At 37.2% G+C, this 27,210-nt stretch overlaps 1 protein-coding gene across 1 annotated transcript in view; it reads right to left on the minus strand.

Annotated features, from left to right (window-relative positions):
• The window catches only part of LOC150086732 (sodium- and chloride-dependent GABA transporter 1-like), a 139,729-nt gene extending 120,394 nt beyond the window's left edge, over positions 1–19,335 (minus strand). Inside the window, exon 1 of the mRNA XM_090372731.1 lies at positions 18,709–19,335. The gene's annotated coding sequence lies outside the window, so the exon portion shown is untranslated. The remainder of the gene's footprint in view (positions 1–18,708) is intronic.
• Between the last annotated feature and the right edge of the window lie 7,875 nt (positions 19,336–27,210).

Genomic DNA, 27,210 nt, shown 5'->3' on the forward strand with positions numbered 1-27,210 from the left:
ACATTTTAAACTGTAGAATAACTAAAAAGTTGGGCTGTTGAGGCTGCTGATGAGGCTGTATCCTTAGTTCTTGGAAAAAGGAAATTTTTGTTCGATACAAAAACTTCCTTTGCTTTCACTTCCGCATTCTGGCGTTTGTTGTACACTATTTGAACAACAACGTTTCGAAATTAAGATGGGCCGATGAAGTTGGAGCGAAAAATTGGATGCACTAAAACAATGAATCCTCACATTTCTAACAGCCTCTACTAGGTGTATGTTTTTCTTTTCATGAATAAGATATTCGTCGTATAGTTATGGTGGATGCCAAGTGTAAGGAGGAAATGTGAGCCCTTTGTTTATGCTCCCTCTCAAGGCCACAATGAACTTTACTGGCCAGAAAAACTAGGTTTAGACTTGCCGTCGATAAAATAGATAACTTTTCAATGTTTTCTTTGGAAGATTATCAGAAAGGCTAGAATTTGCAAGAGCACTGATTGATAAAACTTTTTCTAAAATACGAACACTGATTAAATGTCACGGATATTTTCGTGTTAAAATATTATTTTAAATGATATTTAAAGCTAAATGATATTCTACTCTGACTAGAATGATTACACTAAGCCAGGAGTTCTCTCAAATTTATATCTCTATTGAGCACACAATCTATTATTCAAGAAGTTGGAGGACAGAACTCTAAAAACAAATAAAATTAACCTTCTCAAAATGCGTAAAGCATGCGGAAACTGGACTGAATAACAGATTATAAATTACCTATTTTACCAGCTTATACTGGTAAAATAGGTAGTTGATACAATAGAACATGTCATATTGTCAATTATTAGGCAAACTTTCTCAGATCTAAGTCTGAAGCTGTCCTTTCTTAAGTTAAAGCTATGTCTCTTTGTGTAATGTAGCGCGAACAAAAAGGAAACTTACCCATAGCTATTAGTTTATCTAGCATTTTTTTAAGAGTTCAATACTTCGATCAGATCACTACACTGATGTCTGGTTTTCATATATTGCAACTTATAGAAGTGGAGTCGATTTCTCTGTAAGAATAATCTTGTGTCTAACCAATCTCGTTTATCTTTTCAGTACCCTTTCCAACAGATCTACCATCTAAAATGCTGATTCCAGGCTGTTATGCAATACCTAAGACGTGGATTAACAACTTCTATATACAAAGGAATAATCACCTCTTTGGCACAACCGTTAAATTTAGCCCTACTATCTGGTGTTATCATGAAACACATTGGTTCAAATTAGTGATGTTAAGTAATTTTTGAGGAGGAACAAACATTTTTTATTGAAATTGTATTCTATTTAACTAATCTATTAAGGTCAAAGGTTTCTATATGAGAGGCCATTTTGCTCCATGTATATTGTCTGCAAATTGCATGTGTTCTCAGTTGGATTTTCTGTTTGCAGAAAACTCAGAAGTTAGAAAACTAACTCAGCCACGTTGTAAAAAAGGCCCCTAAAAATTCCATTGGTAGGACGGCGATCCTGCGAACTGTGCTACCCACGAGGGCACCATATTGTGCTATTGCGTATTATGTATTTTAAAATGTGTTCATTTGCCGGATTTGCATTCTGTGCGAGGGCTGAAAACTCGTATCACCTCTTCCTGAGATTAGCTAACTACAGCCTTCACTCAAAGGAACTTCTAGAAAGCCCTCCCCTCACCAATGATGCTTACAACTGTGAAAATTCATTCTAATTCTTATATAAAACTGATATTAATTATACCCCAATGGTGCTAGTTTCTGTGTCTTGTTAATCTAATGTTATAAATAGCAGGAGATTCTTTATAATTCTTATATAAATAAAAGAATGTAAATTTTCTAATAAATATGGAGAAGTATAAAACAATTGGTGTTAGACGTTCACGAAATCAAGTATACATCTTGGTCTTGTTCTCTGCTTTACATAAGCTGAAAGATCGAAGACAGTGCTCAAGAACTATAAAAAACATAAATGAAAACACAAATATGACAATGAATTTTTTTATAAAAAAGTAAAGCACGAAATGGGGTCATAGAAAAGTGAATTTTTTTCCTATTGATAAAAACACGAGAAATATATGGTTATAACTCTATAAATTTAACTACTGGCAGTTCCATTTGACGTATAGCTGAAATGGAGGAAAACGAAGTGAGAGCAGTAATGTGAGACGAATTTAGGTAAGAGAAATCAGGGTCATTGCCGTTGGCAAAACTAATGGGGAGACGCTGTCAGAAATAAAAACAGAAGCTGGTTTACACTTGAATAGGGAACACGACGTCGTTCCTAAAAGAGCAGAGAATCTAAGGTTGGTATTTACTGACCTAGAGCGGTAGGAAACTTAGGAGCTATTTTATTTGTTTGTGAACGTTAAAAAAAAGGACAGTAAAGGAGGTCAAGGATATACTTTAGAATCAGTGTTTTCTCAAGCATTTTTAAATCACACACAACTCAGAAATGTATACTAATAGTACTTATGGTGAATTGTATGATTAGTGTAGTAATTCTCACTATTACTGTCAGTGGGGGTGCCAGGATTTTCTAACGGGAGGCTAAAGCAATTTTTCGAGAATCAGAATTTTCGAAAGAAGGAGGCTAAAGCGATGGTACAAGGAATCATTAAGCTTTAATTATCATGCAGTAGTAAAAAATCCACATTAATTTCATCATCATAAGGGGCTATAATCCATTTAGCCCCTACCTGTGAAGGCCACTGATTACAGTGACTCACTTGAAATGTCTTCGCGCCCGACAGTTTGAAACCCACTGATTGACAATCCCAGATGTTGAGCTAGAGCAGATAATTTGAGATCATTTTATTATTATTATTATTTAGTCTAAGTAAAATGATTTCATATTATGCTGGTTAATCGGACCACGGAACGAGTAATTCATTGACCTTAAATCCTATTCAGAATGGAAGACAATGAACAGCAATTACAAAATTAAAAAAATATATATACTATTTTTTAAATATACATCCGTCTCTTCTTTGGACTCCTCTTCAAAGTTGGGGTTGTTGTTATAGAGTTTTAGGCGCATCAGTAACTTAGGCCATATTTTGCCATATATAGTCTGTAAACTGCGTGTGTTCTATGGTCGATGTGCTGTTCGCTGGACGAAGAAACCAGTTTCTGGAAGAAAAAAACCATCCTACCCTCGCCTGAGACCGACTAATTCAGTAACGTTGGAAAAAGGCCCATAAATATTTCTCCCAATAAATATCAACCCACGGATTCGAACTCAGGTCTTTTCCACCTGGTGTGGGGAAGATGGTGATTGTACCAACTGTGCTACCCACAAGGGCTCAATTGGGGATCCACCTACCAGCATAGTTACTGTTTCCCTACAAGTATATACAGCAGATAATTAAATAGTAATAGCAGTTAGTTAAAAACAAAGAAATCGAGATTATGTTTCTCTTTTTTTAACTAAAGAATTATTAAATATTAACTAACTAATCCTCCAATATTTATTTTAAGAGAGAGAGAGACTGTTTATTATAAAAATCTATTGTAATTAAAAAATTTCTAATTCGGCTTATACATTTTCCATAGCTAAACGAATATTCCATTTCACTTACATCACTGCAAGTTCTTGGTAAGAAAGGTCAATACTAAGCACAGCTGTTAAGCCAACTTTTATATAACTTTTTTCTTAACGTTTTAAAAAATATCCTATCGTCTTTCATTTAGGAATTTAGGAATTTGAAAACAGAAAAAAGAAAAAGTTGGCAGCCGTACTTTGTACAACTGTAATGTTCATAAACTGCTCTGCATCTTAGCAGATCTGTTTAATGCGTGCATCAAACAATTCCACTTTGCCTTCATTTTTTTTACAGACGAAAAGGGGGAAAAAAAAAGAAGAAAATCTTCACCGACCCTAAGCGCATCAGGTCCACGTAAGTATAATTAATAACTAGAGTTTGCTGCTAGAAATTTCCGATGTGTCAACTCCCTTCTTCCATTGGAATTTGCTGGCACGTTGCTATAATGTTTCTTGCTATTTATTCCCAAACCACAGGTGGTCGTGGACAAGATATTTTTCTTGACGTCAATCAACCCACAGATAAATAGGAGGAAATAGCTTTGACTTTTTTTTTTTTAGTGCTTATTAGGTGGGTAGTAACGTTGGATTTTCAGAAAAACAGAATACTAAAAACAAACCGCCAAAAACCTGAAAAAGTCTCCAAAAAACTTTTCAGTAAATAAACTTGGCAAGACGCTAGGTTATAAATATAAAATACTCTAAAATTTTGCTTAGTATTCATATGCGTACTGAATATATCGATTGGAATGCCAGAACTAACATTCGGTCCCTTAAGTTCTGCTTAAGAGCATGTTGTAAATCTGATTTTATTTTAAGAAAATAGAATAATATTAGTGCCCCACTAAGAAATATGCTGGTTAATAATATTGCATAAGTATGTTTTCCTTTGGTTTCATATATTTTCATTTAAAGGAAATGAAATTAAGGGAAAGCGTAAGCTTTCCCTTATTTGATGCTTTCATTTCACTTTTAACTTAGTGGATTTTCTCAATATTTCTACGCTAGCATTTACTGATAATCATAATGAAAATAATAAGTTCATAAGACTGCTGCACTGGATAGATATTCAGTGCAATGCACAGAAGTACCACCAGACACTTCCGTGTCTCTTGTTTACCTATTGAAAAAATGCTTGGCGACCTTCAGCATAAAGACCTCCATTCTGTCTACGCAGAGGATGACCGTCAGTAGATAATAGCGAAAAACAGCGGATTTTATCACTTTGGGTAGAGCATTCATCCTCTCCCCTTCATTTTCCCACCTTTTTGCTGTGAATGGAATTTATGGTCCCACTCAGGGTCTACAGTCATTTGTTTAGTCGGGAAGTTCATTCACCGGTATCTCTTCTTCGGAGGGTCGAATGAAGTTGTAAATATTCCTTGCTCTGAGGTTCTTTCCAGCTCTCTCGTTGCTTCCCCTGTCCTTGGGGGCGGTGTTTCTTCCTGGTTTGTGTTTGTTTTTTCTCTTTTTGTAAACACTTTATCTCTGGAGGGGCTATGAGTATCAGCGTCCACCCATTGAGCAATAAATATGATCACCTCTCAAAAACAGCAAGTCGAGAATTAGTTTGTGTCTGCCCATGGTCTTCGCAAATAGGATAAAATGGTTCTTAATTTTTATGCAGTACAGTATCATATCACTTAGGGGAAGGTTGTTGTTGTTGTTGTTGTTGTTATGGGAGTTTCTGGCGCAAGGGCTACTTTGGCCATATTGCGCCTAGGGGGAAGGTACTGTACTCTGTTAATTGGGACGTGTGTGAAAATGCGTATTTTGGTTGGTGTTTTTAAGAATACAGTAACTGAGGTCTTTTTTATGGCTCATTTGCATATTGCATTTATATATTGTGTGTGTGGCAATGTCAATTTGTCTGTTTTAGCGTATGAACCTTTGTTTTATACTCTTTTCATTTTAGTAGTTGATACTAATTCTGCTATAAAACAATCACAGAAGAACTAAACAAAAATAAAAGAAATAAAAGTAAAATGGGTAAAGGTTTTTCAGCAAATTAATATATATTCCATCTACTGTTTCATATTTCGCAGTGTACAGTTGCCACCAGTTGCATTATGTTTGGACAACGAACTGGTATCTTAGAATTCTTCAGTAATTATCTTATAAATGACGTAACTAGGAGTATTTAAATTGTCAATTTTCTAGACTTATTTATTGCTTGTTATTTTTAGTTAATATAATTTAATTGTCAATTCAGTACAGTGTTACTAACACATTGGGCAATGAAAGTTTTGAAACAGTGGTGGTAAAATGGAAGCATTTTAATAATTATGTGAAGTAACAGCGGAAAATGCAAACATGTATTTGACATCAGTAGCAAATATTTCCCAAAGCACCGTGAACTCAGTGAATAACCAAATGTTTTTGCTATATGTTCTTCTATAGTTCTGCCAGTAAAAGATGAACTATTGTTATATACCACACTACTTTTCTTTCCTTGCAATGCATCTATTTCTGTTTTAGCATAGATGGCGTTTTTCCAAGGCTATCTTCTTTTAACATTCTCTTCACCCACAACTAACTTGTCGTGTTGTTGCTTTTCTACACCCACGCCGTTACTGGATATGAAGTCCTTGGTTTTTTACGTAAAATAAAGTTCAGATTATTCTCATCTGTATTCGTTTATGGAGAATAAATTGCTACATTCCTTGATCACTATCAAAACAACTAAGTATTAACTCACTACTTAGCATTTTTTAATATGTAAACAGAGCCGTTTTCAGATGTAAATTGTAAAGAATTTTGAACGCTAGAAGCTCAACGCTCGTTATTCTTTTTCTATGTAGACAATTGTAAATCAAGTTCATGAGCATACGAATGGGAAACAAAATTTTCCATATAGGATATTCCTGAAGCTGTAGCTCATATACCCTCAGTACATTGTGTCTGGCCCTTGTGAGTAGCACAATTGGTATAATCAAATCTCCCCAAACTGGGTGGAAAAGACCTGAGTTCGAATCCTGTCAATGACGCAAGAAATTTTTATGGGCCATTTTCACAACGTGGCTGGGTTAGTCGGTCTCAGGGCAAGGCAGCAGGATTTTTCTGCAGGAAACTCAGGTTTTTCATCCAGGAAACAGCGAATCAGCCACAGAACACGCAATTTATAGTCATATTATATGTGGCGCAATACAGCATAAGTTGCTGATGACCTAAAACCCCTATAACAGCAACAACAACAACGTTGCGCCTGTAAACTGCGAACTAAAAAGATAAAACCATACGACCTCCCGACTTATGTGTGTGGGGGGGGGAAACTCATAAAAATACATCTTTGATGGAATTCGAACCCAAGCATTTTCGACTTGGTAGTGGAGGGCAAGTCATTATAATTACTATGTTAGTTGGAAGGGTCATCGACGTACGACAGTTGATGATCGGTGAGAATCGAATATCACTCATGGGTCTGCCTACATCATTAATCATGACGAATTACAGTATGGGAAGGGCTGAGAAATGTGAGTGAAGCCCAAAGAATGTTGCCACTAGCAACCAAAAGACTTTCAAAAGCGGATTATAACAATATGGTGTACAAATCGAATAAGTGCCTAACTCTGGCGGATATTTCTTTTTAAAATAAATTACAAGTTACAGGCCTAAAAGCAATCCTTGTTTTCATTTGACTCTCCCTCATAGCAAAAAGAACATTAAAATACACGCTGGTGTCGACAAGTTAAATTGCACAACTATATTTAAATGTAATTGCTGTATATTACAACGTCAAAATTACATGAAATTTAAAGTCGGGGTTTAGTTTAATAAGATAAATCCGAATATAACGGTCAAAACATAATTTGAAGCTTCAAAACAAGCAAATGAGACAAGTTGTAAATGTGAGCACCACAACAGAACCAGTCGATGGCCGCATGTAATACACGCCAGAGCATCTAAGCAGGGGCGCATCAAAGTGTGGGTGGCTACCAGGCTTCGGATCCCTACAGAAAAAAAAAAACTTCTTGTTTTTATTCTGGCATGACCACCAGATCAAATGAGTCGACAAAAAAAATCATGAATACAATCGTTAATCTTTTAGCAGTCACGTACGCTTGAAACACGGTCCACTCAAAGGACGTGTACTTCTGCTCTCTTGTTCGTGACCATTTGGCTACATCAAAACAAAACATCGAGTAATTTCCTCTAGGTTAACGCAAAAAATGTGATGCACAGCCACTTCTATTCTCCAGAAGAAAAATTCTGAGTGCGCTAATTCAGCTAAGGACAATAGTTTGCATTCTTCGATCGGTTTGCCTGTTTGCCGGATGAAAAAAGCCAGTAATTTCCGTTGTGCAACCAAGGCTGCGGCGGCCAAGTTGAATCCTAACAAGTGTCCAGGCCTTGGCCTGGTAGAAAATGCAGTCATCACCAGATTTCACGGGCTCTATCCTAATATTTTGTTAAATCTTTACAAGTGTCTCTTGGAAGGCATGTTCCCCAATTTCTGGAAGCAGGCACTGCTTAAAATTATTCAAAAACTGGGAAAACCTAATACCGACCCAAGAGCGTACCGCCCAATCTCTCTGTTAGCCAACTTGGGAAAACTGTTTGAAAGAATGATTGGTCTCAGAATCCAAACTATCCTAAACTCACAAAACCTTTCATCCAACTCCAGTATGGCTTCAAGAAAGGATCCTCCAAGGAAGATGCCATTGCAGCCCTTGTAAAACACTGTACACATTCCACAGCAGTCTATGAGATGGCCATCTTTGTGGATTTTGAGGGTGCCTTTGGTGGGCGAGTTCTCTCAGGTCCATTAGACTGGCAAACTGCAATCAATATGTTTACAAAGTCATAAGATCCTACTTCAGTGACAGATCAATTCAGGTCACTGCCCAACACTTGTCATATTCAAAATTTATAAACAGAGGTTGCCCACAGGGCTCAGTGCTAGGACTACTCCTTTGGAACTCCATACTTGACCAATGGCTCACCAGAAGCTTTGACAACTGCGTCAATTTCGCTTATGCAGACGACTTGGTTATTTGTATTGCAGAAAGATCCAGGAGAACCCTTGAGGACCGAACAAAGATTGTCCTGGATGACCTGGTAAGCTGGACCTTCACAAATAAATTAAAAATATCAAACACAAAAACAAAGCTAATGATCTTCAAAAACAGGTTGGATTACCGTAGACACCCTTTAGTGCTTATTCCACAGAAAGCAAATACCATAGGTGGCACAAACTAAACACCTTAGCATCGTATTGGATGACAGGCTCAGTTTCCAACCACACGTGAACAGTTTAGCAAACAAAACCAAAGCCTTCACTGCAGCATTCATCAGGACCTCCAGTTCGGACTCACCAAAAGAACCCTATCTGTCTACTACACTGGTGCGCAAAACTTAAGGACCAACACTGTTTCTAAAGATTACAACCACAAAACGTTTACTTAAGGTACTCTTACTGATGAGAGTAGATTCAGTCTCGGCAGCGATTCTAGACGTCAGCCAATCTGGCGAGAGGTTGGCACACAGTATGACTACGCAAACATCACTGAAAGGGATCGATATGGCTGTCGAGGTGTTCTCGTCTGGGGAGGCGTTATCTTGGATGGACATACACAACTCCAGATACTGGAAGGCAGTACTGTAACCGGTGCACGCTACTGTACTGAGATAATCCTTCTCCACAATCAGGGGCTCACGTCTGGTGAGTATGGGCTTGGAAAACCCAGAGTCCTGAGCTGGATATCATCATTCTTCTCTTTCTTGGTGATTTCCTTCTACTTCTCTTTCTCTTTCTCTGTGCGTGTAGCACAGTGGTATTGTCACTGTCCTCCGCACACTGGGTGGAAAAGGCCCGGGTTCGAATTCCGTCGATGACGCGAGGAACACTAATGGGCTTTTTTCACTCCGTGGCTGAGTTAGTCGGTCTCAGGCGTAGATAGCAAGGTTTTTCCCCCGAAACTGGGATTTTTCGTCCAGCAAACAGACAAATCGGCCATAGAACACACGCAATTAACAGACATAAGACACAGCACGGCAGATGAATTTAATTATTCGGGCGGCCTAAGTATAATAGTTTGGTTCTCTCTAAGGTAACACGAGATTTTTTTTTTTTTTTTTTTTTTTTGGCTGGTGCAGCATAAGCCTCAGGCTTCCTTGCACCATATGGCTAATAATAATAATGTGCGTCTGTTCCGAGGTGCCATTGGCCCCGAGTTCGTGTTTATGGATGATAATGCCACATCCCATCGAACTGCAGCTGTGATATGCTTTTGGAAAGTGAAGACATTGTTTGTATGAATTGGCCTGCCCGTTTTCGCCGATCTAAATCCCATTGAACACATATGGGACGCTCTGGGGAGATGCCTAGCGGCACGTCCACACCCACCAGGAAATGTTCACTAGCTGAAGATGGTGCTGACAGAGAAATGGACGAGGTTACCGCAAAAACTTATCAACAACATTGTTCTAAGTATGGACAGGCGGTGCAAAGACTGCATCGACATTAGGGGTGGCCATATCTCGTACTGAGGACCACCTCTTCCCTTTGTTCCATCTTTGGCAGTGATGCATCTGTATCATGGCAGCCAGTGCTATGTTGTCGTTTTGAATAAAGTCCCTCTGTACCGTTTTGTTTCCGTTGGTGTTTCCTTCATCATTTCTGTACCTCACGAGATTCCTTTAGTATGCTTTTCCCATACCCAGGCCACTCCTATGAGAAGCCACAGGTGAAAACCTGACTGGTCCTTAAATTTTGCACACCAGTGTATAAAGCTGTGTTCTTGCCAATTGCCTCCTATGCTGCTGAGGTTTGGTTTCATAGGATCACTAACAGTAAAATCCGGCCCAAACTCCTTTCCATGCAAAGAACCATGCTGCTTGCGACACACAGAGCACCAAGAACAACCTCAACTAACGCACTGCAGGTACTATCAGAGGCCCTTCCCCTGGACCTATATATAGATTATAGAGGCTGCATCTACAAACACAAAAAAGTCCTACTAACCTCACTTCTTGGAATAGACTGTAATCCTGCTACAAATATCAAACAGGAAAAAAGAAACATATGGAATAAACTCCTCTCCCTTTGGCAGGTTAGATGGGATGAAAATCCCACTGGAGAGGTCACCCGACTTTTTATCCCGTATGTCATCTTTGCCATGAATAAGCCGCATTGTAATTGGTTCTACCCATCCATGAGCACGTCCTAGATCTTAACAGGACATGGTGCTCTTAAAGCGAAACTGTTTCAATTTGGACTGGCGACAATCCTCATTGCTCCTGTGGGGAAAATCCTATTGTCGTGCCCCAACTACGAAGAACAATGGACAACACTTAAAAATAAGGTTCAAAACATCTCAGAATTCAATCTTAAAGCCTTAATTGAAAAGGAGACTAACTTTCAAGCTCTTTAAATCTTCACCGACGACGTCTCCAGCAGAAGAATGTAGATGCTTCACCACACTCGATAATTCAACAAGCTGTTGCTGAGCTGTTCCCTGTGTTTCACCAGTCATCCTGGACTTGAATTCTTTTGATCTCTGAGGTTGTTCAAAGTAGTCAACCACTGGTGTTTTTTTTTTTTTTTTTAATTATTTATTTATTTATTATTATTATTTTTATTTCTGCTGGCACTCAGGATTGCGCATCCTGAGTACGGGATTTCTGGCATCCACTGGTATTGCACTACCTCCAGTGGATGCGGGATTTTCGCGCACTACTGAGGCGCAGATAGTAGATTATGCCCGGCTCCACGTGCTTTGGGACGGGCATCAGGCAGCAGTCGCTCAGGTGTTGGCTGCTCACATTTCAGCTTCTGTGGTCAAGACAGAGACAATTTGCGGAGATGGACCCAGGTCCTGGAGCCGCTACAAACAGGCCACGTACATACGCACATACATAAATGTCACTGAGTGTGCATACATGCATTTCTTTTACTTTTGAGTCTTTGAGAGTTTTGTTGTATTTTCCAATTTTGTAAGAGAAGCTCCATTTTCTGCTGGAGTTTCTTACACAGGTTCGAATGATTGTAAATAGAGAGTATTTCTCTCACGTAGTGCTTATCGTAATATTAATTTAAGGAATTAACTAGAAAATATAGTGTCTAGTATTTTAAAAGGCAAAACAATACCAACTCTCAGAAAATAATCCTGAACGATGCGTTTTCTGTTAATGGTAAGTTAATTTGCTGAAGGATGTGTATTCTGCAGCTCTCTGTGAGTTCCATTCGCAGAACGTCACATCAAGATAGTAATTAATATCCATCCACGTGTTGGATAGGCAAAGAGCAGCATCATCATGGAAATGACAGTATCAATTGCTGCTTTTAAAATCCGTCAGGTCTACAAATCATGTAAGCTTGCAGCTTTGGTCTCTTGTGGACGATGTTTTACACTATGGACAGGGGAATCCTCAGTTCTCGACTGACACAACGAATGGTTTTCCTGAGGCTGAAAAATTACTTCCTGAACCAGATCCATAATTTCCGTGGACGGTTTCTATTATCCGCTTACTTCCTGTAACCGATAGTCCCTCGCGTCACTTCAAGGTTAAATATACACGATGGTAATTACAACTGAATTCTAGTTGGAATTGTTGTAAAATGCTTAAATTCTACATTTCAGTAACAGCACTGACATTTCAAAAGCATTTTTAAAAACTCCAAAATTTATAAATTTTCAAAACGTTCATTAGATTTATTAGAGGGGTTTACAAAGGGATATACTTCTGGACTATGAACACCTCCCTACAAAGATACATAGCATTCTTGTTGATAAGGAGCCGTGTACGCATTACTAGTGTATCCATGAGAACCATTAAGTATGGCCGTTGGGATATTTTCAATAGTGTAGTCCTAAAAATGAAATGGGTATACTGCTGCTTATCTGCTATGAAAATTTAATTCTTTACCCTACATATACACAACATCATCCTGTTTATTTTTAAAGTGCTTCATGTTTTTGATTTGACTTGCTGAACTGTACATTACGGAAAGTGATCCTTGTTGACCTCAATCACCGACTAATGTGTTTTTTTTTTAAGAAATCTTGCGCAATTAAAAAAGTAAACTACCTTTTTTTATAATGCATACTTTTCTTTCCAAGTCTTTTTAACGTTTTTACCATGGACATTAAGCAAAAACAAAGAGACGTTTCTGAATTCCTGTCCAAGGAGAGATTAACTGTTTTTAATGTCCACAACAAGCTAATTAATGTGTATGGGGAAGAGACAATTAATGTCGGCAATATCCGAAGAGAATGAAGACATTTAAGCAGGGAGAAACATTCACCAAGAACAAAAATAGCGACCTGAAAGGCCTTCTTCTGTAGTGACAGATGAAAGCAGCGATAACAGGATTCTTTCCGATGGACGAAACAGTCAGGGAAATTATTCAACCGATGCGGTATGCTCATAATGATGTAGAAACAATATTAATAATACGGATTGATTGGTATGTGGAATTATGCGAAATAACTGTCTAATTACTTGAATGAATTTGGGAGATAAAGGTGATAAAGGATCTTTATCTCTTTCAGGAGATAAAGATGAACAGTCCTCTTTGAATATGATGGTTGTACCACTTGTCTGAAGAGATCTACAATCGAGTCCCTCGATGACTGAAGGCCTTTCTAAAAGCTTCTTTAATCGGGGATATAGTTAGCCGAACTCAGCTGAAAGGAGTTGATTTTTCCCCTTGAGACATCCCAGGGTTTTATCACGCATATCACACACAAATCGTCAGTAAACACACACTTGTACAGACATAATATACAATGGCACAATATGTTCCAAGCCTGTGATGTGCTTAAAAAACTTAACAACAAAGAACTCAAGACAGCTATTAGGTTTTTATACTAACAAATCTACCAAGCTTGTTGAAACAAATTAGCATTTGCCATTTTCTCCTTATTCATTAAATCTGCTCCCGCGGGAATATTTGTTTAGTTCCCTGACCTCACTCAAACAACAGTTTCATCACAACCCAAGGATTGAATTTAATTTTCTGACTGTGTGAAGGGCTTGGTATTCAGAATGAAAGGTATTAATAATACAGACCCGAATGATTGCATTATTCTGCTTTTATCAAGACAACTCAGGTCATGATGCTTGTTCTGTATATGTATGTGTTATGAAGATCGTGTTTTCTACTTTGCAGGATGAAAAATCAATTTTCAGCAGATACTGAGCTTTTTTGTTAATAATTCTTAGAGCAAGTTTCTTTAATTATAAATTGGATCCGAATAAAACCCATCAGGCAGGTATACGTTGATCTGAAGAACAGTGGGGTTTCGCGGTAGTCATAATGGGAATTAAGTATTGCCTCAAGAAATTACTGTGAGAATAAGGCGAATGGAGTTTTTAGCGGCCTTAATATTGCTAGTAAACTTTCTGAATATAAAATACTTTTTTTATGCTTCGAACCATATTAATGCTCACAACTGGCTTGTACACATATTCAATTTTCATGATTTTTATAAAGGTCGAGAGGACTCGATTCCAACAGAAGTTGAAATTCGAAAGTCGATTTATGGATATCCCGAACGTAGAGGACTGCGTATGTTTATGACACTACGCATTAGTTCTCACCAAATAATGTCCTGATCAGGGCTCTGAAGGGACTGCAATGCACTATCATGTTTATACTTGATGATTAGAAATAAGATATTTTTAACGAGCTTTTTTATCCTTAAAAGTTTCCACGTCGATCCCAGGTCCTGATTATGTAAACTGCCTCGGAATTCTATAAATATCTTTATCTATGAAGTGATGATAACTGTACTTGGAAAATATTTGTATTTATGATCAGAAATCTGTACATTTTGAAAACGAATGGTATTGCATATTTAATAAGATCATTTGAAAGATCGCTAGCCAGTGTAAAAGTTTGTGTTCCTAATTATTAATTTCAAAAGCAATATTACGAATATTTCCTGATATTGAAATTTTAAATGACCTTAAAGGGGATGAAGGAGAGGAAAAGGATTGTTAGCAAATGAACCCGATTTATTATTATTATAAAAACACAGCTAGGTTGATACACAAAAATTGACGTAAACTTAAAAACGAAATCAAAAATAGAAATAAATCAGAAAGTTCTGGAATTGGTGTCTCCAGAAAATTATATTACACTTTAATTTTTATACACCTCAATTGACCATTTACTGACTTGTGTTTTGGGCTATTGGTTAATAAAGTCCTAAATTGGAAATTATAAATTTATATAAAGTAAATAGTTATTACAAATGTTTTTAAGTAATTTGTTTCCTAATAAATAATATCTAACAAATTATTTTTTTAGTTAGAAAATAATCTAAAAAATGTATATTGTATGTGAAAAGCTGAGGTTTGCTTTCATTACTCTTCTGCCTCCTCCGCATCAAATTACTTCCTGGCCAGAGGTTTGCAAACTTTACCACAAAACTGGACGTGTTGCGCGTGCCCTCGTGGGTAGCACGGTTGATATAATCAGCATTATCCCAACCACGGGTGGAAAAAACCTGACTTCGAATCCCGTCAATGAAGAGGGGAATTGTTTGGGTCTTTTTCATAATATGGCTGAGTTAGTCGATTTTAGACGAGGATAGCATGGCTTTTTTCTTCTGGAAACTAGGGTTTTCATCCATCAAGCAGCTGGACCAACTTTTTTTGCAACAACAGGGTACCTGCCCATCCACCTATGAGATACCAATAAGCTTCGAAATGGTGCCGTCTGGGTGGTGGTATCCACCGAGAATAAGTAACATTAGTCTTCACCATTGGTGAAGCGTTACTTATTCCAGGTAGTGAATACCATGGCAACCCTTTGTGAAGGTATTCACAATATGAGATATAATTAAAACAATGCATTAAAACTATCTTGGTAGAAGAAATTATGTGTATGCATTACCATGCATAAACAAACTTCTTCAACTTTACAATGAAATGAATCCATGCTTGACGTGTCTCGCACACACTGGCCGGGTTAATCGGTCTCGAGCAGTTTTATTTTCAGAAAACTTGATGATATTCAAGTTACAAAAACACATGAAATTTCTAAATACAGTACACTGGAGCTTCATGTCCTTAATGTCAAAAGCATTTTTGTTGAAGAACGTCGTATTTCTCGGTGGCCTTCAAACAGTCAACGAATCATTTATTCAGTTGTTCATTTCCAAAACAAAATGCTGGTCAGTGGTGAAGAAATTCCTACTACCAAAGCACCATCAAATGACGTGATTTTGTTGCCAGTATTATGAGATTTCAATTTGAATTCTGTGCCAAAGATCACTTTACTGATAATCGTTTTCAGAACCAGCTGAAAAGCTATTTCCAACCTATAATCAAAAAACATCGCCCACGTCTGGCAGTTATGTATTTATCTTCATATGAATAATGCAATCCACACAAGGTTTATACAGCAAATGGAGTTGCTGTTGTAGTAGGGTTTTATGAGCATCAGCGACGAAGGCCATTATTGCTCTGTAAATTGCATGTGTTCTGTGGTCGATTTTCTGTTTGCAGGGTTTCTGGGAGAAAAACTATACTATCCTCGCCTGAGACCAACTAAGTCAGCAACGTTGTGAAAGAAGCTCATAAAAATTTCTCACGTCATCGATGGGACTCCAACTCAGGTCTTTTCCACCCGGTATTGGGAGGACAGCGATTCTACTAACTGTGCTACCCACAAGGGCAGCAAATGGAGTACTATAGAGTAAACGGAGCTGAACCTCTTATACAACCATCTTTTCCAGTTTTCCTGATCTTTTCAACAGCAATTTATTGATGATTCCGACATACTTTACCAATAGCAACAGAGAAGCTTTTAAGACTAGTGAAAACGGCATGGTATTTGGATATACATTTAAACAGGGCCAAGAGATAATATAAATCTAGTATTTACACGTAATAAGTGGAGACAGCAACAGAATAACAAGCCATGTTGAGATCACTAATCTCGTATTTTAGGTGCTCACTTCCTGAAAAGGAAGTTAGAATCTTATCACACGAATAAAATTTCCGCTCCCTGAGAGATCGGCTTTTCAGGAAAACACTAACAACGGATGCTGTCTTAATGAATATGCTTCAAATAGAGTACAAGATAAAAATAAAAATTAAATGAACTTTTATTATATTTAACTAAAGCAAATTAAACTCCAAGGAGATATGCGAAAAGTGTGCTATAAGTATTAATTTGTAACGGTCATCAGGCGATAATTTATATGGCTATGAATTGGAAAAGACAGTACAATCGGATATATCAGTCATTAAGAAAATATTACTCATAATATTTTATCATTTTGCGAAAACTGACATTTTACAGAAATATATATGATTTTTAAAAATGTTAACATCAGATCAATTGAAGTAATTATAACTATTTAATTTTCCCATCCTCTTCCTTGCCCCCCTTGAAAAGAGAAGATTGAAGTTTGGTCTTGTAATGTTAAATTTCCAAAAAAAAAAAAGGTTGACAACCATACATACAATTGGACAGTGAAAATCCTCAATATATGATAATTAATTACTGTTTTGCTATACAATCAGTTATGCGCACCATATCTACGCAAATCCTATCTTAAAGTGGTTGTCATTCGTTTTTCTAAATTCATTGGCCATTTACATTTATTTATAAAAAAAAAAAAAAGTTTAAAAGAGAAACATGCGTTAGTCACCCTAAGTTTAGCTAGATCTAAAAATACTGCACTGTGGTAGTTACGAGTTTGAAGGTCTAGACAAATGGAAGAGATGAGATTTTGCATGGTAACACAGAAATGCACCGATGCGCGCACATGCGAAATTCAGTACACTTGCAAACCTTCGTTCTATTTTACCAAACCAATTAGGAGCAATTAACATTATGGTCAAGGTCACAGAGGTCATCACGAAGTTTTTTTATATATAAAAAAATCATTACGTAAACATTGAGATATATTCGCTACTAATATATATTTGATATATTAGATTATAAAATTGGAATCTTATAATTTAATGTATTAAATTTTAATATTTAAATTAATATACATTTTTTGACTTATAACAAGGCTTGTGCCTTTTTTTTTCTGTTAATATTTTCACACGCATGCGTTGTGTAAATAATAGCAATATTAATTATTTTATTTAATGAAATAATTATGATTTTCAGCCACCAGGGATCTCTGATGCACAATAATAATAGCGAATGCAAAGCTGTGGCTTTTAATGAAAGAAGTAATAATTACTATTTTGATTTGTATTACTGATAACTTATGAGAAAAACATGATGGGTTATTAAAAAGACAAGTTTGATTTCGCTGAACTAAAGAATTTTAAAGATAAATATAACTTCCTTTCAGTTAGAAAGTGCATGATTTCAGATTACAGATGGTAGTTATTTCTGCAGTCTGATAGTTGTGCAAAATAGGCAATAAAATTTCAGTATTCCAATAAAAGTGTTTACGTATCTGCTTTTATTGAGTTTGTAGTTCTATTTTTTTGTGAGTGCTTAAGTGATGAAGTCCAGAAAAAAAAAAAAAAACAGGCTTTATTTCAGTTGCGCATGGCTTTGTTCTAAATTTATCACAAACACGTGGTTGCAATTTGTCTCTACGTTTGACATTAATAGTTTATAACTGTTTTAATCCAGAAGTTTCGAATACGTTATTTATATTTATTTTCTAAATTGTCCATCATTTACATATTCTTATTTATAATTTTCTTTATGTTATGAACCTTTTAATTTTTAATTTATTTCTTCGGACTTTTAAGTGACTAAAATAATTGCTATTTGGACAGGTGTCTGAATAAATAATATAAAAAAAAAAAAAGGAAATAACTGGCATTCCTATAAAGAGCTAGTAAAAATCTCATTTAGCTCTCACTTGCCAATTTCCGTTTAAAAAAAAATTTCAGCGAAAAAATGATTTTTACTAATCTCTCACACTCGTGTTTTTTTTTTTTTTTTCATGAAATTTTTTTCTCTTTTTTTTTGTCAGAATGATTAATTGGACTTGAAATTTCATCATCAAAAAAGCAACAAGCAGTTTTTGCCATGAGTGACATAATCTTTCTAAAATATCACCCGAACTAAGTGCTCTGGTGATATTTTATTCATAAACATAGAGGGGAACTTAACTACGTTTCTTCCTTTAGTGAGACATTCTAATCATAGATAAGTCTAGGAATATCGACAAAGAGGCATTTTAAAAATAACACCGATTTAAAAAATCTAAAAAAAAAAAAAATCGTAACAGTGATACTTACTCTAACTAGTGCCAGTGTCAATGCAATCCTCACATCTCACTCTGGAAGACTCCGTTCTTTGTATTTATAGGTTGGTTCAGCAGAAGGATGTTTTTATCTAGTCTAATGTAATCTAAAGGTCACAAACACTTTGATCTTGTCTCTTGTCTTTTCTTCTGTTTATATCTTCTTGTATAATATTAAATGGATAAGACAGGATTTAAAGAAGTGCTATAGCTTTTCACGACCTATTTACAACGAGAAATCAATTTCTTATTATTTTATACCACAAAGCCATTAGGAAAAAAAAAAATAGGACACTCTTTTAATCAGATTTCCGAATATATCTGTTTCACTGACACAGATAACGAATAGTACGTGCGCGCACACACACACAACACACACACATACGTACAAAGATAGACGAAACTTGTTCTGTTTCCAGCTGAAGCTAGACCAGCTTGTGTGAACTAGATATTGCGAGGGCTAAGCTATCGTTCAACAGTGAGCATCTTCTCCAGGCTCTACTCTCATCGAACTAATGCTTTCGTGACAGAAGAAGAGGATAAGCAAGTCACTGGCCGGCTAGAGCCGCCGACTGCCGGTTGTCGCTTCACTGCAGAACATATAGTCAAGCAAAACAAGTGCTTGTCTTAATAAGAACGCAATAAATATTGCCCCTACAGGAAAAGCACCGTTAAAAAACAGACGAGCAAATGACGTGTCTTGCGGGAAGTGGGGCTTCATTGGATGTGTTAAGAGAGGCGGAGAGTGGAAAAGTACTCAAGGTTGCAGGCGGGTTAGTTAAACTGCATAACGGAATGCGAAGGATGTACTGTTCTCTTGGCACTGTACCTAAGCTGCACATGCAGGAAATGATACGGCCATTGCTACTATACGTGTGTAAAGTGCTTTGCCCTCTGACCCCTAATCGTTATATATACTTTATAATGTAAATAAAGGGCTCTGCCGGTAGGGCGGTAGTGATCACTACGTATATCAGTAGCACTTCACACACGCAAAGAGTAACTGACAAGTTTGTCTGACATGTATTTCCTAATTAATACGATAGAGGATTTTAGTAATTAGTAGGGCTCCTCTCTTCCTAGTAACCTTTGTCTTCCTGGCAGAGGTTACTAGGAAGAAAGAAGCTACTGTTAGATGGCATTTCATCGCTTGAATCTAGGAATGCCAACTCTGCCAGACCATCACGAACTTCTTATCAAATATCTCCTTTGATATTCCAATCCAGGAAGATCTTAATGTATTCTTAGGTGGGAATGAAACAGTATCCAACACAGGAATGTACTGAGTGGTATATATGTATTTGTTGAGGTGTATCTTATGTTTAAACCAATGGACATTTGTCCTGTGCTGGCATCCAACTGAAACACAACCCCCCCCCCCCCCCCCACGGCAAGTATGGCTTAAGTCCACTGGACTGTCCTAATAGCAGTAAAGTAACCATTAAAAAAAAAGAAATTTTTATTAACACCAGTACAGTACTTAGGTCAATAGCCATTTAATCCAAGTAAAACCAAATTTTTATATTTTTTTATTTTATTTATAAGCCATCCAACGTGTATTTGATAACTATTAATGAAAAGACCTAATTAATTTTACTGTTATTTCGTAGATTTTCACTTGCCATTTCAGTCCAGTTGGCATGAAAGACAGACCCTGGAAGATAATATCCACGTACAGAATAGGGTGGCGTTCGTTTTCATGCATAGAAATAGATGTAAAGTTATTTATAGCATTGACAGCGGAGTTTTCGAAAGAAATGAAGGAGACTGTGTCCTCTTCCCATTCTGTTTCCTCATTATTCGGTGTTGTATTAGGTTGCATAAATAACAGAAGCGTGGAAAAACTTAAGTAAATAGAATATTGTATAAATGCAGTGGTGTTTATATAAAAACAAAAAGAGACGAATCATATTAGAGTTCGAGGATTAGTGAAATGTAGGGCAAAGCTGCATCTTGATTCAGCAGGGGATCAGCATCTAGAGGAATATACTTTTTCGGCTGACACGTTTATCTCAGAATAGATTTTCTTATTATTTTATTAGTATAAGCAATTAGTTTTACACAGACACACTGGTTCGATTTGATTGGACTTGGGCCGAGGTGTGGGATTTTCATCCCGTAAATAGATAAGTCAATTACAAATGCGAGCAATGAAGCTATGGGAAACACTAGAAGGGCATAGCGTTGTAGCTGAAGATATCGGTAATATCTTTCAAGAATCCTTCAAAACTCCTGTCTTCCCTGACCATCCACCTATCACGTAATGAGCACTATTCGGCTTGCATTTCAACACGACGAACTTATATATTTCCAGTTGATTTTCTTAATTAGAAATATTTAATAGAGACACTTACAGAACCTATATCTTGTTTGGCAACTTTGATATATACTTTTCTATCATATCAATTTATAAGTGTTGACTTTCATACTGATATGCCGTATCACTAGAGAGCGATATGGGGCTGATGACTGACGAGATATCGCAAAATATCAATCATCAGACATAAATGATTATATTAATATCATCATCACGTGACCACGACAAGAAAAAGAAGGACGGGCGAGTGATTATATACAATATAATTTCATCTAATTGCACTTATTCATATAGGTTTAATTAAATTTATGTACTGACGCAACCATAAGAGGGCTTTGCTTTAGCACAGATTTACTATTTTTCAAAATAATAAAGTGGTCAGAGGCGGAAGTACAGCAACACACGTTGCATGTGTTCTGTGGTGGATTTGCCGTTTGCTGGACGAAAAACACAAGTTTCCGGGAGAAAGAACTATGCTACCCTTGTCTGAGACCGACTAACCGTGAAAAAGATCTATAAAAATCCCTAGTGCCATTGACAGGATTCGAACTCGGGTCTTTTCCACTCGGTGTGGGGAGGCTAGCGATTATACCAACTGTGCTACCCACGAGGGCTGGAGGCAGTCACTCTAAGTTTAAAGAAGAATTGGGTGATTACCTTGTGGAAATGGAATACTGATTTCTTTGGGTTTTTTTTTTTTTTTTCGATTGATTTCCTTGCATCATTCGGCTTTACTAATACTAATTTTAAATACTATTACTAATAAGCGTTTGATAAATGTGGACCTCAGATTTAGGTGAAATTATCCTGTTTCTAATTTAAAATGTTTAATTAGGATTTGATTTTTAATGATCCTGATGATTAAGTTTGTCTGTTTATATTGTCCTCTTTTAATTAAGTTAGAATATTAGAATATCTTAGTTATTGTTCTTTCTTACATTAGAATATGTTCTTTTAAAGATAAAATTATTATTATTAAACTCAGTTTATTTCCTATAGGTCCGGTTCACTACAGGGACGCCCAGTTGGCGAGAAGGATTCAACTTGTACATGAAAAAGCCAATTGTACATGAAATATAACAATACACGTGATATATACATGCATACATAAACTAGAATTAAATCTAATATATCAACTGAAGCCATGGTTGTAGTAGCTGTTATGTATTACCTTAAATAATACTAAACATCAAATAGTAAACTGGAAAGCAAGTAGGTCAAGATAATTTAAGGCATCTACTTTATGTTCAATTGGAAACAGGAAATGACGTAATAAGAAAAAAAATGAAGGAAATATTCATAGTCTATAACAATCAGTCCTACCAAATAACATGTAGGCCGGAGAAATCAGTCCCTCTGACTTCCAATAGGTCAGGGATCTTTGCAGCATCCTGTTTACAACCAGTATTTGACACATATTATTCTTTTACTATTGGTCTCGTGGGTATTACAGTTGATATAATCACCGTTTTCTATACACCGGGTGGAAAAGATCTAAGTTCGAATCCCGCAATGACACAAGGTATTTTTATGGGTGTTTTTATCACAACGTGGCTGAGTTAATAGTAATACTTGTAGTAATAGTATTTGCCATACAGTGCATAGAACCCACAGACTTTTGCAGCACTGGCAAAAAAAAAAAAACAAAAAACAAGTAGATAAGAAAATGCAAATTATACGCTTCCCTCCTCACACAGGTAAGTATCCAGTTGACCTTTGAATTTTTCAAACTGTCAGTCTCAACTACCTGCGAGGGCAACTTGTTCCAGCAATCAATGCCTCCTGGCTAAAAGAAAACTTCCTACAATCTAATCTAAATCTCAATCCCTGTCATTTGAATTTATGACCTCTAGTCTAGAGTTCTTTATAACGAATTCCACCTTCATTCATTTTACTAATCCCTCTCAGAGTCTTATAATCTTCAATCAGGTCACCTCTGAGATGCCTGGTTGCCAAGTTCTGTAGCCCACATAATCGGAGTCTGCTCATACGATCGTCCAACTGCCGGTTTTATCAAATTGCCTGTGTTGGACCTTTTCAAGGAAGCCAATGCCTTTTTTAGATGAGATGGAGTTTTCATACCTGAACACAGTATTCCAGATGCAGTCTTACAATTGCCTTATACAGTGGGATTATGACCCCCCCCCTCTCTCTCTCTCTCTACAGGATATCGTTAGATAAATCATCGAAAGACGCCATGGACTTTCCGCTGCCTGTTTGCACTGTTCAGAAAACTTCATATCTACCCCTATTGTAATTCCCAGATCCTTTTCCTCCTCCACTGTTTTTAATTCAACCCCACCAAGTGTATAATTCATTTGCAGATTGTTATTCCTCAAGTGCAAGTTAGCAGCATTAAAACATAGCTACCACTTCTCAAGTCATCCTGAAGGAGCGCTGCTTGGCACTGATCATTAACGACTCTGCTAATCTTAACATCATCTGCAAATTTTAACATCACGCTCTCTATTCTTTCGTCAATGTCATTTATGAAAACGAAAAAAACAACAGTGATCCAAAAACCGATCCCTGAGGGAACCCACTTCTGACATTACACCAATCTGAAGAATATCCATTAATCACAACCCTCTGCGTTCTACCTTGCAGCCACCCAGCAATCCATCTTAGGATCTTACCAGTAATCCCAACCTGTTCAAGCTTATACAGCAACCTCTCATGAATGACCGAGTCAAATGCTTTGCTACTAGTTAGCAGTTAGTTGGACTCAATCGAAGATAGCATGGTTTTTTCTCCCGGAAACTCCGGTCATTTTTCCAAAAAAACACCAAATCAACCATAGGACACACTCAATTTACAGACATGTTATATACAGAGCAAAAAATACGCACCTAAAAGCCCTACTGCAACCAGCCAACCTTTCCTATTACATGTTCTAATTCGATGCACTAGAATAAGTCTTAAGATAAGGTTTACAGATCAGTCTTTTACTTTTCCAGCTTCAAATCTAGGCACTGTATTGATTTGTAGAATATTCATAACGACACTAGACTCCTACATGAAGCACCATTTTCAAGTGCTTATGTCTGTCAGAAATTAATCAAAACTGAGAGATGCTTTATGTAAAATTTATCTTGCAGTATTTATTCGATTGAGTACTGTACTTAGAAAGTGTTGAATACTTACAGGCTATTAACCAGAATATAATCCTCAAGACACGTCGGATTTGTGTGTCAGCAGAATACGGAAGCATAGGCAAGCTGTGATCTCTCCGTGCTTGCTTTGTACCAGAGATTAAAATCGTTACAGATGGAGCATATAATCGACCCTATATTTTTTTAGCATTAGTAGAGGCATATGATGCAAGAAAGCAAGCTTATGCAGCATCAGCCAAAAAAAAACCCAAAAAAACTTTCACTTCACCCCTCCGTTCGTTCGAAATACCTGTCCAGCTGAGCCTTAAATTTATTTAGGCTATCAACTTCCACAACAAGGGATGGAAGTCTGTTCCACCAACCAACTACCCGCTGGCTAAAGGCAAATTTCCGCACATCTATGCTACATCTGTCTTTCCTCAATTTGAATTTATGCCCTCTCAGGTGATTATTCTGAGCAAGAGGAAGAATCCCATCAGCATTGAACATGCCCAAGCCATTCAAGGCTTTATACACCTCTATCAGATCACCTCGTCGGTGCCTAGTCTCCAGACACTGTAATTTGTAAAACTTAAGCCTTTCTTCGTAAAAGCAACCCTTTGTCCCATTCACTAATCTTGTTGCCCTTCTCTGTACTCGTTCCAGCAGCTCTACATCCTTCTTGAAATGAGGTCTCCAGACCTGTATACAGTACTCAAGGTGTGGCCTGACCATTGCCTTATACAAGGGAATAATCACCTCCTTATCCCTGCTAGAAAAATTCCTATATATCATCGACAATACACCATGAGTTACTCTTGCAGCCCATCTGCACTGCTCAGAAAACTTCATATCTGCCTGCACAACCACCCCCAGGTCCCTTTCATTCTCTACCACTGTCAGTGTAGTACCACAGAGTTCATACGTTGCTCTGGGGTTGCTGTTTCCCATATGTACTACTTTACATTTGTCAATGTTAAACTTCATTTGCCACCTCTCAGCCCATCTGCTCAACCTTTCCAGATCCTGTTGCAGTAGCACAGTGTCCTTGACTACCCTGCCAACCTTCGTATTGTCTGCAAACTTGGACATTAAGCTTGATATACCATCATCTATATCATTTATAAATACAGAAAACAATAATGGACCCAATACTGAACCCTGAGGAACTCCACTAATAACATTAGTCCACGATGAGCAGTGTCCATTGATTACCACTCTCTGTCTTCTCCCCCTCAACCACCCCTTTATCAATAGCAGCAATTTGCCTTCAGTGCCACAGTTCTCCAATTTGTGCAGCAGTCTTCCATGTGCAATAGTATAAAAAGCCTTTCTAAGATCCAAGTATATAATATCAAAGTTATTCCCTGCATCCAGTTCTTTTGTGACTGCATCATAGTATCCAATCAAATTGGTCAGGCAAGACTTCCCCTTAACAAAACCATGCTGTGTCTGAATTATTGCTGCAGTCTTGTCTAAATGATCCTGCAGTGCTTCTTTAACCAGTGCCTCCATTAATTTTCCTTGAACAGAAGTGAAACTCACAGGTCTATAATTACTTGTGTCAGCCTTTGATCCTCCTTTGTGAATTGGGGTCGCATTTGCACATCTCCAGTCTATGGGTACCTCCCCTGAGTCCAAGGAAGCTCTCATAATTATGACTAAGGGTTTGCTTACTTCCTTTGCTGCCTCCTTTAATATAACTGGATAGATCCCATCCACCCCAGGTGCCTTAATTGTGTTTATCTTCAACAATTTCTCCTACATTTTACTCTGTTATTACAAGATTATCTAGCTTACTGCCAGAGTTGAATAGACCTCTGGCGTTCCCCTCGCTGAATAACTACTCATGTGTGAATGTCGATGCAAAATATTCATTTGGTTTGTTAGCTACCTGAGCAGGATCATCAACAGTAGAACCATCGATATCAAGTGGACCAATCTGATTCATCCCCTTCCTTCTAGAGTTTACATAAGTAAAGAACTCTTTGCTGTTTCCTTTTCATCCCTTGCCAAAGATTTCTCGTAATCTGCCTTCGCCTGCCTAACCTCCTTTGTAACTTGGTTACAGATCAACTTATATCTATCATAGGCTTCCGTGTTATGTGTTAATTTATATGTATCCCATGCATTTTTCTTCTCTGCTATATGTCTCATTAGTTCACCTGACATCCATTTAGGCCTAAACCTTGAACAATATTCCTTAGTTGGTATGTAAAGCCTAGTAGCTTCCAAGATAAGTTCTTTGAATGCTTCCCATTTTGAATTTGCTGTTGGTAACATCATCAGTTGGTCCCACTCCATAGAATTTAAATACTGTCTCAGACCATCGTAGTCGCCTTTAAGAAAGCAATAACCCTTCCCTTTACCCCTAATGGTAGTTACCTCTTTGAGTAAATCTCACTTCAGCACACTGTGATCACTGCCACCTAGTGGTTCCTTTATCTGCAGAGTTCATATCTGCAGATATGAACTCTTCTATGGTGAGAAGATGCTTTGCGGCCATCTAACATCTCCAGGAACTAGTACCCAGGTTTTCTTGGAGGATACACTGCGAAATGATGAGAGGATTACTCTTAAATCGCTTCGTCCATCTTAGAATCCAATGTTCTAATCTGAGAATTATTGTATATACGAGGCTAGAAGAGATGACAAAATTTCAGAGGCGTACAGTGGTATCGGAAAAATCAGTACGGTACTTAATAATGGTATAGTTCAAGATACCTTATAGTGCTACATTTAAATCCTTGCTGAACTCTAGGACAGTTCAGTTACTATGGGTGGGCTCAGTGTCAGAAATGGTAAGGTAGCTCCTCTTTTTTTTTTTTTTTTTTTTTTTTGTCAAAAAGACAAAACCCCCCAAAAAACTGAGTTGTTTAGAATAAATAACAAGCCATTAGACACTAGTATACTGAGATTGTAAATTGTATGTATTTTATGATTGGTTTCCCTATTGTGGGATGAAAAGCCATTATTTCTGGAGATAAAAAAACGTGAAATCGTCACTGAATACCGACCAGCAGTAGCTAGCTTAGATAATTAATTAGTTTGAATTTTATGCGAGGCAACTAAGTCTATGAGGCATCAA

This window comes from Mastigoproctus giganteus, chromosome 4 (genome assembly GCF_048544385.1).
Source record: "Mastigoproctus giganteus isolate SK-2022 chromosome 4, ASM4854438v1, whole genome shotgun sequence".
Lineage (NCBI taxonomy): Eukaryota > Metazoa > Arthropoda > Arachnida > Uropygi > Thelyphonidae > Mastigoproctus > Mastigoproctus giganteus.